This window comes from Hypanus sabinus, chromosome 3 (genome assembly GCF_030144855.1).
Source record: "Hypanus sabinus isolate sHypSab1 chromosome 3, sHypSab1.hap1, whole genome shotgun sequence".
Classification (NCBI taxonomy): Eukaryota; Metazoa; Chordata; class Chondrichthyes; order Myliobatiformes; family Dasyatidae; genus Hypanus; species Hypanus sabinus.
In genome coordinates, this window is record NC_082708.1 from 142078975 (window position 1) to 142091004 (window position 12030).

The 12030-nt window shown below is 38.1% G+C and overlaps 1 protein-coding gene across 1 annotated transcript in view; it reads left to right on the top strand.

Annotated features, from left to right (window-relative positions):
- Positions 1 to 5436: 5436 nt before the first annotated feature.
- The window catches only part of LOC132391709 (janus kinase and microtubule-interacting protein 1-like), a 236253-nt gene continuing 229659 nt past the window's right edge, over positions 5437 to 12030 (top strand). The window contains exons 1-2 of the mRNA XM_059965260.1: positions 5437 to 5505; positions 6942 to 7229. The gene's annotated coding sequence lies outside the window, so the exon portion shown is untranslated. The remainder of the gene's footprint in view (positions 5506 to 6941; positions 7230 to 12030) is intronic.

Consider the following 12030-nt stretch of genomic DNA (forward strand, 5'->3'; position numbering starts at 1 on the left):
TAATGAAAAATCATTGACCCTAATCATTAACTATTTCTCTCTCGAGCCTCATCTGCTGAGTATCTTTTACATTTTTCTGCTTTAATCGCCTATATTCAGCACAGTATAATTTGCTTCTATTGCTGAAAATGCCTTCACTAATTCACTGTAATTATAGATGCTCAGATAAAGGGACGATGTAAATACTAAACAGAAGGAAGTACATATAACTGGTTGCTTCATTTGAAGCACCTTAGCTGCCCCATAAAAGCTTTTCCTTCACTGAGTGAAAGGATGTCTTTGTAATGTTTATGGAAATTGGTCATAGGTTCAAAAATAATTTTTTTTTGTCAGCACTCTTACCAGTGTTTTAGTTGCATCTCACATGGGACTTGGCATCTTGCAATGACGCACTCTGAATATTGTAGCCAGTTCTGCTGGCATTGCACTTCCTGTACATGATAGATGCAATACTTGCGCATAATAAGTAAATCCTTTTAAAAATAATTTCTCAGTATCTTTGGATTTTATACTTATAAAAATGCTCTGTTGGTTTCTCCAATTTGATGAAATGTAGAGGTGAGCTTGAATATTGAGTCTGGATGTGGCCTGGAGCGTTGGTGAAGTATCAGTATAGTCATTAGTATTTAACAGAAGGAGACAAAACTAATCTGGAAATTATAACCTAATGCATCTATTGTAGGAAATCTGTAAGATTCTGACAAAACACGACAGGGAAAAATGAAAGAATATAGGACTGGAAGATGTAAAATGTGTTGGAAGGCAAAAATCAAAGGATTGCTATTAGAGATTATCTTTTCACAATGTCTGGGATAGAATCTCCCTCATACTCGTCTTTTTTTACTAATTCAGATAAAGTCTTCAGGGGAAGCTGTACAATCTTTATGGAAAGAAGGTGACTCAGTTAATTCAAATCAAAGAGGATGTTTCTTGGATTTCATTTAGGATATTGTGTGCTGTGTTTCTGAAAAATACAGATAGGGTTTACTACAATTATGCTAGTATGCTGTCTGATATGCAAAAAAGCCAACAGAATAGACCTTGAAAAATGGTTCTTTATTAGAACAGTGAGGTTAATTGCAATATGGTGCCAATGTTTTAAAATCGTGCATTGCTTAGATTGCACTTGCTTCAAGTTGTTCAAAATAACTTATTGTCAAAGTACATATACGTCACCATATATTACCTTGAGTTTCAAATCATGCAAAGAATAATAAAAAAATAAATAACACTTTATCTGAGTTGTCGAGTCCTTCAGAGTCTACAGGCTATGGAGTCAGTTCAGTGTTAACATGAGTGAAGTTATTCACGTTGTTTCAGAAGCCTGATGATTGTAGCATAATAACTTTTTTATTGAACCTGATAGTATGGTACCTAAGGCTCTTGTACCTCCTGAGATGATGGGAGTGCTTGATGATGGATGCTGCTTTCTTGTGGCAATGTTCCTTGTAGTTGTGCTCAACAGAGGGGAGGACTTTCCCCGTAGACTGGGCTGTATCCACCACTTTCTGTAGATTTTTCCATTCCTGGGCATTGGTGTTTCTGTACTAAGCCATGGTGGAATGTCTGAAATCTCTTCACTGTGCATCCGTAGACATTTGACAAATTTTTAGATGGCATTGTAAATCTACACAAACTAAGGCTACATCCACACTAGACCGGATAATTTTGAAAATGCCAGTTTTGCGTAAAAACGATAGGCGTCCACACTATGCGTTTTTAAAAATATCTCTATCCACACTGAAACAGAGATTTCATTGAATCTCCTCCTACTGCACGTGCGCGGGACACATCTACTGAAAACAAGCAACATGTTTGGTGTTGAATCTCGCTGTGAAAAACGGTGCGTGTTTGTTCAGTTACAGATTAGAAAAACTTAAACGATGGGCAGCTGTTGGCTCTCTCGCAGGAAGATTTAAAAGTAAAAAAAAACAAATACTGAAGCGTATGGAGGCAACCGATGGGGAGTTCATGGACAGTATGACCTGGCTGACAACGAACATTGAAAAACTGACTGACTTTGTGTTGCATGAATAAAGCACCTTGTTAAATGTGTAAAACATGTCTGCATCAGTGCTATCTTGTATTTCCATACAATGTTTCATTAAGGTGTTACACATCTAAAGTCAGGGAAGTACTTGCATAAATAGGTAAACCACCTTCATACAAGCAAGGACAGAAAACAGGGCAAAGTGAGTATACTTATTTATTCAGTAAGTTACGGGTCAAAGTATTTGGTGAGTACATTTCTAACTGTTCTGGCTTCAGTCTCTTAGCTGTCTGTTCTGAAATTGTTAGTTTGTGTTCAAGAAAACAATGAAATAGCGCGCTGCCGTCTGATAGCATTTTCATAAGTCTCCGGTTACCCCGTCCACACTGATCTGCCCAAGCAGCATTTTCAAAAATAACCACCTTGGAAAGCGTTTCTGAAAAGCTCCGGTTTTGGGGGATGAAAACGCTGTTTTAGTGTGGACGGAGGGTAAAATCAAAAAGAGAAAGCTTCAGTTACAGATTTATCTGGCGTAGTGTGGACATAGCCTAAAGTAGAGACCCTGTTGCACCACCTTTGTGATGGCGTTTACATACTGGTCCTCTGATATGGTAAAGACAAGGAATTTGATGTTACTGACCCTCTCCATCTCTGATCCCCTATTGAGGACAGGCCCATGCACCACTGGCTTCTTCCTCCTATTGTCACTTATCATCTCTTTGGTTTTGCTGCCATGAACTGAGGGGTTGTTACTATGGCACCATTCACCCATTGTTTTAATCTGACTCCTTTATTCTGATTCATCACCACCTTTGACTTGGCCGACAACAGTGGTGTCATCAGCATACTTAAATATGGCGTTAATGGTGTACTTAGCCACACAATCAAAGGTATAAAGTGAGTAGAGCATAAGACCAAACACACAGCCTTGTGAAGATTGTGATGTGGAGGAGATGTTGTTGCCGATCCTTACTGAGGTCTGCAAGTAAGGAAATTAAGAATTCAGTTGCACAGGAAGGTATCTAGGCCTGGGTCTAGGAGTTTAGTAATTACTTTCAAGGGGATGATAGTGACGAATGCTGAACTGTAGTCCTGATGTATGCATCTTCATTGTCCGGATGTTCCAGAGCTGAGTGAAGAGCCAATGAAGTGCCTTTTGTCCCTGTGATGGTAGGCAAATAGGAGTGGATCCAAGTCAGTCCTCAGGCAGGAGTTGATATGTTTCATCACCATCCTCTCAAAACATTTCATCACACTAGACGTAAGTGCTCCTGGATGATTATCATCGAGGCAGGTTACTACATTCTTTTTGGGCACCAGTATGATTGAAGCCTGCTAGAAGCAGCATACCACTGAAGCAAGAGGTTGAAGATATCAGTTGATTAGCACAGGGCCTTTTGTACTCAACAAGGTACAGTGGGCCAGATTCTTTTTATTGGTTCCTCTTCCTGAAGAGTGCTCTCATATCAGCCTCAGAAACTGAAGTCATAGGCCATCATGGGTGGTGCAGATTATTGAAGGTACCTCCATGTTCATTTAGTCAAAGCAAGCATTGAGCTCATCTGGGAGCGAAACCTTGTTGTCAATGATGATGGAGTCCTGACGAAGGGTCTCGGCCGAAACATTGACAGTGCTTCTCCTATTAGATGCTGCCTGGCTTGCTGTGTTCCACCAGCATTTTGTGTGTGTTGTTTGAATTTCCAGCATCTGCAGAGTTCCTCATGTTTGCTCTGTCAATTATGATGCTTGGTTTTGCTTTGCAGGAGGTCCACTAGTTCACTGATGCAAAGCTAACTCGGCAAGCTTTTGAAAAGCATAAAAAATTATGACTTGGGAAGTTAGCTTTCATGATTATATAGATGGACCTGGAATTCTGCCAACATTCAATATCAGGTTGGGCATGTGGATTAACTGGAAGAATATAACAGGCTCTGAGCAGTTAACATTTGGTAATTAGCCTTGTTTGCTTAGAGGGCAAATAACAAGCAAGAGACCAGTTGAATCAATTTCTACCTTTCCACATTGTACCATGTATTTTTAATCACCTCCAGTAAAGACTTTCTACAGGTCTGTATCTCTTCCATATGTACTGAATAGGTACATTACTTAAGTAACAAGGATTTCAAGAAAAAAATAAAACTTAAAACTTTATTAGAGCAAAAGAAATAAAAAGCACACTAAATAACATTAAGAATGGTTAAAAATCATATGTTAATAATATCAGGAAAGTCAGATAAAGAAGAGATCCATAAAATAGAATTAGAATTTGTTCATATGAGACCATTTTACACAACCCATTAAAGGATACCAAGGGAAATTAAACACAACGTTCAGCTGTATTTGCTTTATGCTGGATACAGGCATGGTATCATTCTCTAAAGGGTAATAAGGACTGATTAGCTTCTAAGGACTAGGAAATGTCAGATTCATTAAACACCTGCTTAGGTAAATGTATGTAAGTGTCAACCAAAATGAAGAAACAACACGGACCTGCAGGAAAAATCAGAGGTTGTAGATTAAATGGTTTAAAAAAATTGAAATAAGAGGCTGACTAATATCATTAGTTAACAGAGTATGTAACTTGGAAGACTGCCAACAAATTTTTGATTGATGAAACTATTCTTTCTTTCATTGCTTGTTCTGAAGAAAGGTCTTATACCCTTGTTTTGCTTAATGCAAATGATTCCTGACTTGCTGAGCCTTTCCAGCATTTTTACATTTGAGGTTTTCGTTTTATTTCAAGGACTGTTGATAAGTTGTGGGTTTTGAGAGTCTCACTAAGGTGAAGTGATAGTTAATGCTAAGAGGTTATTGATCTTAGACCTTTGAAAGAAGTGAAGTGTGTGTGTATGTGTTTATTTAGCTTACTTTTCTCCCTACCGTCTCTACTCCTCATGTGTAGTGAGGGAAGCTTTTTGGAGCAGCACCCAAGTTCCATGTGCAGTTCTGCTTGTATCTTTCATGTACAACGGAAAGCTTCCAATGTGGAGTTTTACGAAGCCATTGCTAGGCTAGCACCCAGACAGGAGTTCAGTATAGTTCACTTTATCCTGCAGTTTGTGGCTCGGGTCCGTTGAACCTGTTAACGGTTTTCTCTGCCTGGTGCCAGCCATGTAACGACCACCCCCCTTTATCTCATTACTACATGCTGAGCCCCCCATCTCTCTCCGCTGTGCTACAGGACAAGACTTCACTATTCTCTACAATGAATTTACTATCCCCTACTATAAACCTCAATAGTCAACAAGGACCTGAAGGACCTATTTCTGTGCTCTATGACTTTCTGATTAAATGCCCTTTCTCTCCAAGGCACTGTCATTTAGTGTACAATATTGATTGCACTGGAAATTCTATCTATGTTTTCCTTCCTTTTTTGTTGCCAAGTGATCTGACGTCAGAATAAGTTTTCACAGGGCAACTTTACTTAGCACTCTTCCATCTGTTGTGTAGGAGTTAGCTGCAAGCCCTTGCTTTGCCTAGCCCTCAGCAGAATTCAGCAGAGATGTTTCCTTTCCGTGAGTTGCTCAATATTATTTGCCTTGATAAGAATGTTTAGTCTGGTCGGTAACCTTTCAGCAAATGTTATTAAAGTCATTCAATTGTAAATTATTAAGTGGCTGGTAGATGAAGGAATTTGTATTCATAGCATTTTATACATCATATAAGTCTTGATTAGTCTACTTTAAGTCGAATACTTTGCAGTATTTCACAATGATCAGAGGCCAGGTTTTGGTACTGATGAACCTCAAAGCTATTTATTATTCATGACATTAAACGATACCATTCAGACCATCAAGTCTGTACAAGCTCTCAGCATTCCCACCAGTCTGTTCCCTCATTTATTACCATGTAAAACACTAATCACACCAAATCTCCTCCTGTCCACTGTGGCAGCAAGCTATGGTAATTTATTAGCCTACCATACGTGCAGTTCGAATGAAAGAGTGGGGGCTGAAACGCCCAGTGGAAAGTCATGCATCACAGAGAAGATGTTCAAACGCCACACAGATAGCCCTGAAATCAGGATCAAAACTAGGTTGCTGGAGTGATGGAGTAAGACTGTAGTAACTGTGCCATTGTGGTTGAGGATAAATTAGAAGATCCAATAGGGTATACTCAGCAGTATTCAACATGAGAAAAAAATGAAGAGAGATAATTATACATCTCTTCACTCAAGTTACAGCTTTCATTACAATGGAGAGAAATCAATGATTTGATGAACTTGGTATATTATGTATCAACTGTGCCTCAAGCTATTGGAGAAATAGTGCACAGAATTTTGTTCCATTAACACAGTGCTCTTCTGGTATCTGACACATACACTTTTTTTAAAGCCATTACTGAGATGGGACCCAGACAGTGACTTGTATAGATTTTTATCCTCTTCCTTTAGTCTGCCAAGCCTGAGCTCAGTTTCACATCTACTCTGAGGTGATGATTTTGTGGATAGGTGTGCTTGGATAGACAGCAAATATTAGCTAAATAATTTGAGAGTGCTTAAGGGAGGAACAAATGTTTCATCAAAGAGTTGAAAATAATTTTTAAAAACACATTTACATAAATGCAAGTCTGGAATGGCATCTATGAGCAACTTGTATAAACAGGATTTCTTTCAATGCAAGAAGTCAACGGCTACCCTTTGCCAATTTAACTCTGAGAAGGCATTTTTCAGTATGGACTTTTGCAAGGAAAAGAAATATAGTCACCTTCACTTAACGAGAAAGGCATCTTATCTAGCATTTAGAAAAGAATAACAAAAGCAATTTAATTTCAGATAAAAGGTACTTCGATTGATTTGTGGAATTGCATTCCAGATCATTAAAATGGACAGACTAGACTTTATCTTTGATAATAATGAGTCAAAATCAGCTCTTATTGGTCTAATTGGCTGAATCTGAAAGTCAAAGCAAATGCATTATGTGATGTGTTTCTTGTCCTTCGTCCATCTCAGGGCACTTACCTCGTAATAAGAATGGATTCTTCTTCTGGGAACTGCAGAATAAGCCTCATGTAGCAAAATATCACAAATAGCAGCGAGATTGATGATTTTGCTGTCTGCTTTGGAAGGTCTGCCAATATCTGAGCACTGCATTCTGTCACTGCACCCTCATACCTGCCCAGCTCCTACTTCCCAGTCCTGGAGTGGGATCTAAATCCATAGCCTTCCAATGAACAGTGGGCAGGATGGCAGTCATCAGATCACATTGGTTTTGAGGATTATACCAATAAGAAACTACAGGTAATGTGAATTTACTTTCTTAGCAATGTTCACCATTTATTAGAAAGATTATATGATCAGTGGACATTAAAATTAAACAAGACTAACAGTCATAACTTATGCATTAATCAACTTTAAGCACTGAAAAGATCAGCACAGCCTTTGTTTTCTGGTGGTAAAGATTAACAGACACTTTAGTGAGAGTGATCCCACTAAAGAAATGTTTTCTCAGTACATTTCGTATCTAGATAACATCTGAAGTTGTGTGCATTTTATGGAATGGCCCCTCTGAACGTTTGTTGGTACTTCAATTTGAAGCTAAGAGTAAAAATAATAAACTTGGGGATTGTTGGTGCAAATTCAGAATTCATTTTATTTCTACATAATAATAATTTGCTAAGTCTGGGGAGTTTATAAAGGAGGTAATATGAAGGTCAATTAGTCAAATGTGACCAGTTGGACTTATTCCTCTATCCTTAAAAACTCAAATATGTTTCTAAGTTTCTGATGGTGCCTTTGAGGCAGTGGGCTTTAACAACAGGCAGACTTGATGTGGTAAGTAACCTCATAGCTAATTAGATTTAAAGCTTCATAAATTTATAGAGGGATTGTGTTAGGACGGAGATTTTTAGTGGATGAATTTGATGTCAAATGAACCACAGAAACTGAGTTTAAAAAGAAAATTATAAAATGATTGAATTAAGGAAGGGTAAAAGTAAATAGGAAAGGTAAGAATTTGCAAATGATCAAATCTCTAGCAATTCATATACTGAAGGTATTGAGAATTCAGTCTTGGACTGATCGCTTTCAGAGAGCTGGGAAGTTTAATTGGCAATCAATATTGTGATATTATATGTCACATAGTTTAATTATTAGATACGGCAGAGTAATAGTTTAATGAGTAGCTAAATTGAGACACACAAGGTGGCTAAGAGCAAGATGCATTTATTGTGATGCTGACGACAAATTATTGAGTCCAAGACACTCAATCAACAATTGGTGGCAGTTTACACTCTAGTCTCACTCTTCCTCCCTAGGAGTTCTTGGTCAATTTGCACTTTAATGATGTCATCTGTTTTCTGGTAAATTTGAGTCCAACATGTTTCTGCAATTCTATTGAAGAGCATTGCTTTTCCATTTCACTGCCCTAATTTCTGCTTGACAGTGGAGTGAAGGAGGCATGCTTTCTGGTTTTCTGTTCATTGATTACAATTGCATAGTCACTGGCAGGTTAATTTGCTGCAAGCTTATCTGAGCAGACAAACTTTGAATGTGTATGATTGCTATTACAGAAACAGTGTCTTCAGCAGCTTATTTTTATGATGTAATTAAATGCCACAAAATGACTCTGTTGTACTTGAAGTTCTATTTCAAACATTCATGGGAAAATCTTCATTTCTGTCAGGTTATCTCTGGAATGAAAACAAACTCAATAAAACAGTTTCACTCTAATTGATTTCTACCTACGAGTGATGTGTACATTCTGATGTGTTTACTCAACAGAATAACATAGATGTGCTTATCAGTTTGTATTGCAAAGTGTTCTCCAATAAATTTGAACAGAATTGATTGTATTAAATCTTTTCAGGTGATGAGGATTTAATAGTGCTTTATAGTAACCCATCATAATATGAAAGGGGACAGATCTATCTGATCATTTTCAATTCTTATTATGTACCTGGCTTCAGCCAATGTCTATCTTTGTGTGTCTGTTATAGCCCTGTCATCCTTTCCCACTAGAGTTAATGCCTCCCGTGCTATTTTCTTTCCCTCAGAATACCAGATTCTACCATCTGGCACCTAAATCCTGCCCTTGACATTTGTTAGAGAAATGATACATTTTGTTAATTGCCCATGAATGTGCTATAGCAACACTAGTCATTTCTTGTTACTTTCTTCACATCAAATCTTGGCAGAGGGAACGATAATCCTGTTGCTTTTGTACAATTCTGGGTGAAAACTTCGATTCCTAGTTGCATAATTAGACTTTCAAAAATTTAGTGGTAGACTTTAAAAAGGTCTTCTGAGGAATTTGTCTATGGTGAGAAATGCTGTTTGCAATGATTCGGTGTTCTCAGCACACTCAAAGCTTTTTGAACCTGTATGTATATGTGGTGCAGTTTCTTTTAACCTGATTAAATGATATAATAATCCATATCTTTGAATACTGCCTACCTTAACTGTTTTATAACATTGGCAAGTTTTTGTCTTCGTCATCCTGACGAAGGGTCGAGGCCCGAAACGTCGACAGCACTTCACCCTATAGATGCTGCCTGGCCTGCTGTGTTCCAGCAGCATTTTGTGTGGGTTGCTTGAGTTTTCAAATAAATTGACTTTGTTTACTACTTATTTGAAAAGCAATGAGTCTTAATATCTCCTAGAACTCAGCCAGTTCTTGCTAAAGTCTTAGCAACACACACAAGAAGTCATTCAAAAAGTCACACAAGAAGCAACACAGGAAGTCATTCCTGCCCTTGGCCATCAAATTTTACAACTCCTCCCTCGGAGTGTCAGACACCCTGAGCCAGTAGGCTGGTCCTGGACTTATTTCCACTTGGCATGATTAACTTATTATTATTTAATTATTTATGGTTTTATATTGCTATATCTCTACACTATTCTTGGTTGGTGTGGCTGTAACGAAACCTAATTTCCCTCAGGATCAAAAAAGTATGTCTGTCTGTCTGTCTGTCAAAATGCTGGAGGAACTCAGCAGGCCAGGCAGCATCTATGGAAAAGTGTACAGCTGACGTTTCGGGCCAAAGCCCTTCAGTCCTGCTGTTGCTTGGACTTCCAGCATCTGTGGATTTCCTCTTGTTTGTGATTGTTAAAGTCTTCATAATTGAAATCAGTTCTACTGCTAGTCAATTTGGTTAATCAAGTGCTTGCCTATTTCTTGACTTAAATCTACACTTCCAATCCCTTATGAGGTATGTTACCGAATATGTCTTGGAATTCCCAGTGTGTATCAAAACATTGAAATCAGAATTTTGAAAGCAACATGGGATTGGGGGATGGAGGATTGGTGGAACTTGTTAGCTTTCACCTTTAGTAAGTTGAAGTACTTGCATGTTTGAGCCCCTTCCTAAGTATTATATCTCCAACTCTAATTTCATATCCGTGGAAGGCAAATTAAGAGCGAGGTAAAATGGATGGTTTGTATAGTAGCGCTATTTTAATACTTCCCCTCCCAGGAATGAAAGTTATTCATTGCTTAATCCAATTGATTTTGGCATGGCATTGCAAGTTTAGAACAAATCAATATTTAAAATTATATTTAAGCAGAAAAATATTCAGTGAGTTGGCCAATGTTAATCAATCTACAGTACATGAAATTACAGAATTAAAAATAAAAGTTTTTGTTTGGCAATATGTTGAATTAACATTGAAAGAAGAGTTATAAGCTGCTTGCTATTTTGATCCATTCACCTTATTTGATTTTTATTGTTTCACAAATGAAACCATTGACGTCATGTGGAGGCTTGTGTGTTTCAAGGGCTCCATCAGGCGATGTCAACTCAAGACCACACATGTTTCAATGGTTGAGGACTGGATGCAAAACGAAGACTGATCCAACCCTGGCTGCTGAATGGGCGGACTTCCATCTGCTACTCTCAGGCCAAGCTGCAGTGAGAAGTATGAATGCCATACTGAACAACAACAATAAACAAAATGATAGATTTTCCAGCACCTTCAAAAATTATGTTTTGTTTCCCTCTTTGCTTAAGGTCTACTCTTTACAATGCACTTGAATTTGATGTTTGGAGGCAAATATGGAAATTACTTTCATACTAGCACATTTTTCTACCATTCCAAAAGGGGCCCTTATTAATTAGTGTTAATGTCTTGTGTGCATTTAGATTAATGAATGGCATTGGTCAGAGCGAAGTGACTTGCTTCAGTGCGATTGTTGCAGGCTATTGTTTTGCTCTCACCTTTGCTTGGTGCTGATGGATTGTGGGCATCAGAAAGTCCTCGCTTCTCCGTGGAGTAGAGAATGGCATATGAGTATTTCAATGTCACAAAAGCACAAGCTTGTATATTGCTCATTTTGTAGGTTCACTTCAGTGGATATTTGTGGACAAAGGCTCATAGCATGTTAGAAATAAATAATAATTCTAGCTCCTTGTGCTTGCTGAAGATTGTGTGGAATGTACTTATTCCTAGCTGCCCTATTGACATAAAAATAATGACTTAGACTTAGTGTAAATCTCTTGACCTTTGCATACTAAATTTAATTTGCAGCAAATTAAATTATAAATAGCAAATCCTGTGAAATGTACTGAAGACAAGGTGACAAAGTAGTGCCAAGAGATTTAGCCTCTTTGGATTACAAAATCATTTCTGTGCAAAAAAACTAGGTGGATCAGAATCAGATTTATTTTCACAGATATGTGACATGAAATTAATTTTCATGTAGCCTAACAGTGCAAGACAAAAAAATCCTCTAAGTTATGATAAAAGATGAATAATAATGCAGAAGAGGAATAACAAGGTCTTGTTCATGGACTGTTCAGAAATCTAATGGTAGAGGAGAAGAAGCTGATCCTAAATGTTGAGTGTGGGTCTTCAGACTCCTGTACCTCCTCCCTTATGGTGGTATTGAGAGACAGGCATGTCCTGGATGATGGGGGCCCTTAATGATGGATGCCGTCCTCTTGTGGCATCATCTTTTGAAGATGTACCCAATAGTGGGGAGGGTTGAGCCCATGATGGAGCTGGCAGGGTCTGCAGCCTCTTTCGTTTCTGCATATTGGTGCCTCTATACCAGGCAGAATGCACTCCATGATGCATCAGTAGAAATTTCCTAGTCTTTGGTGAA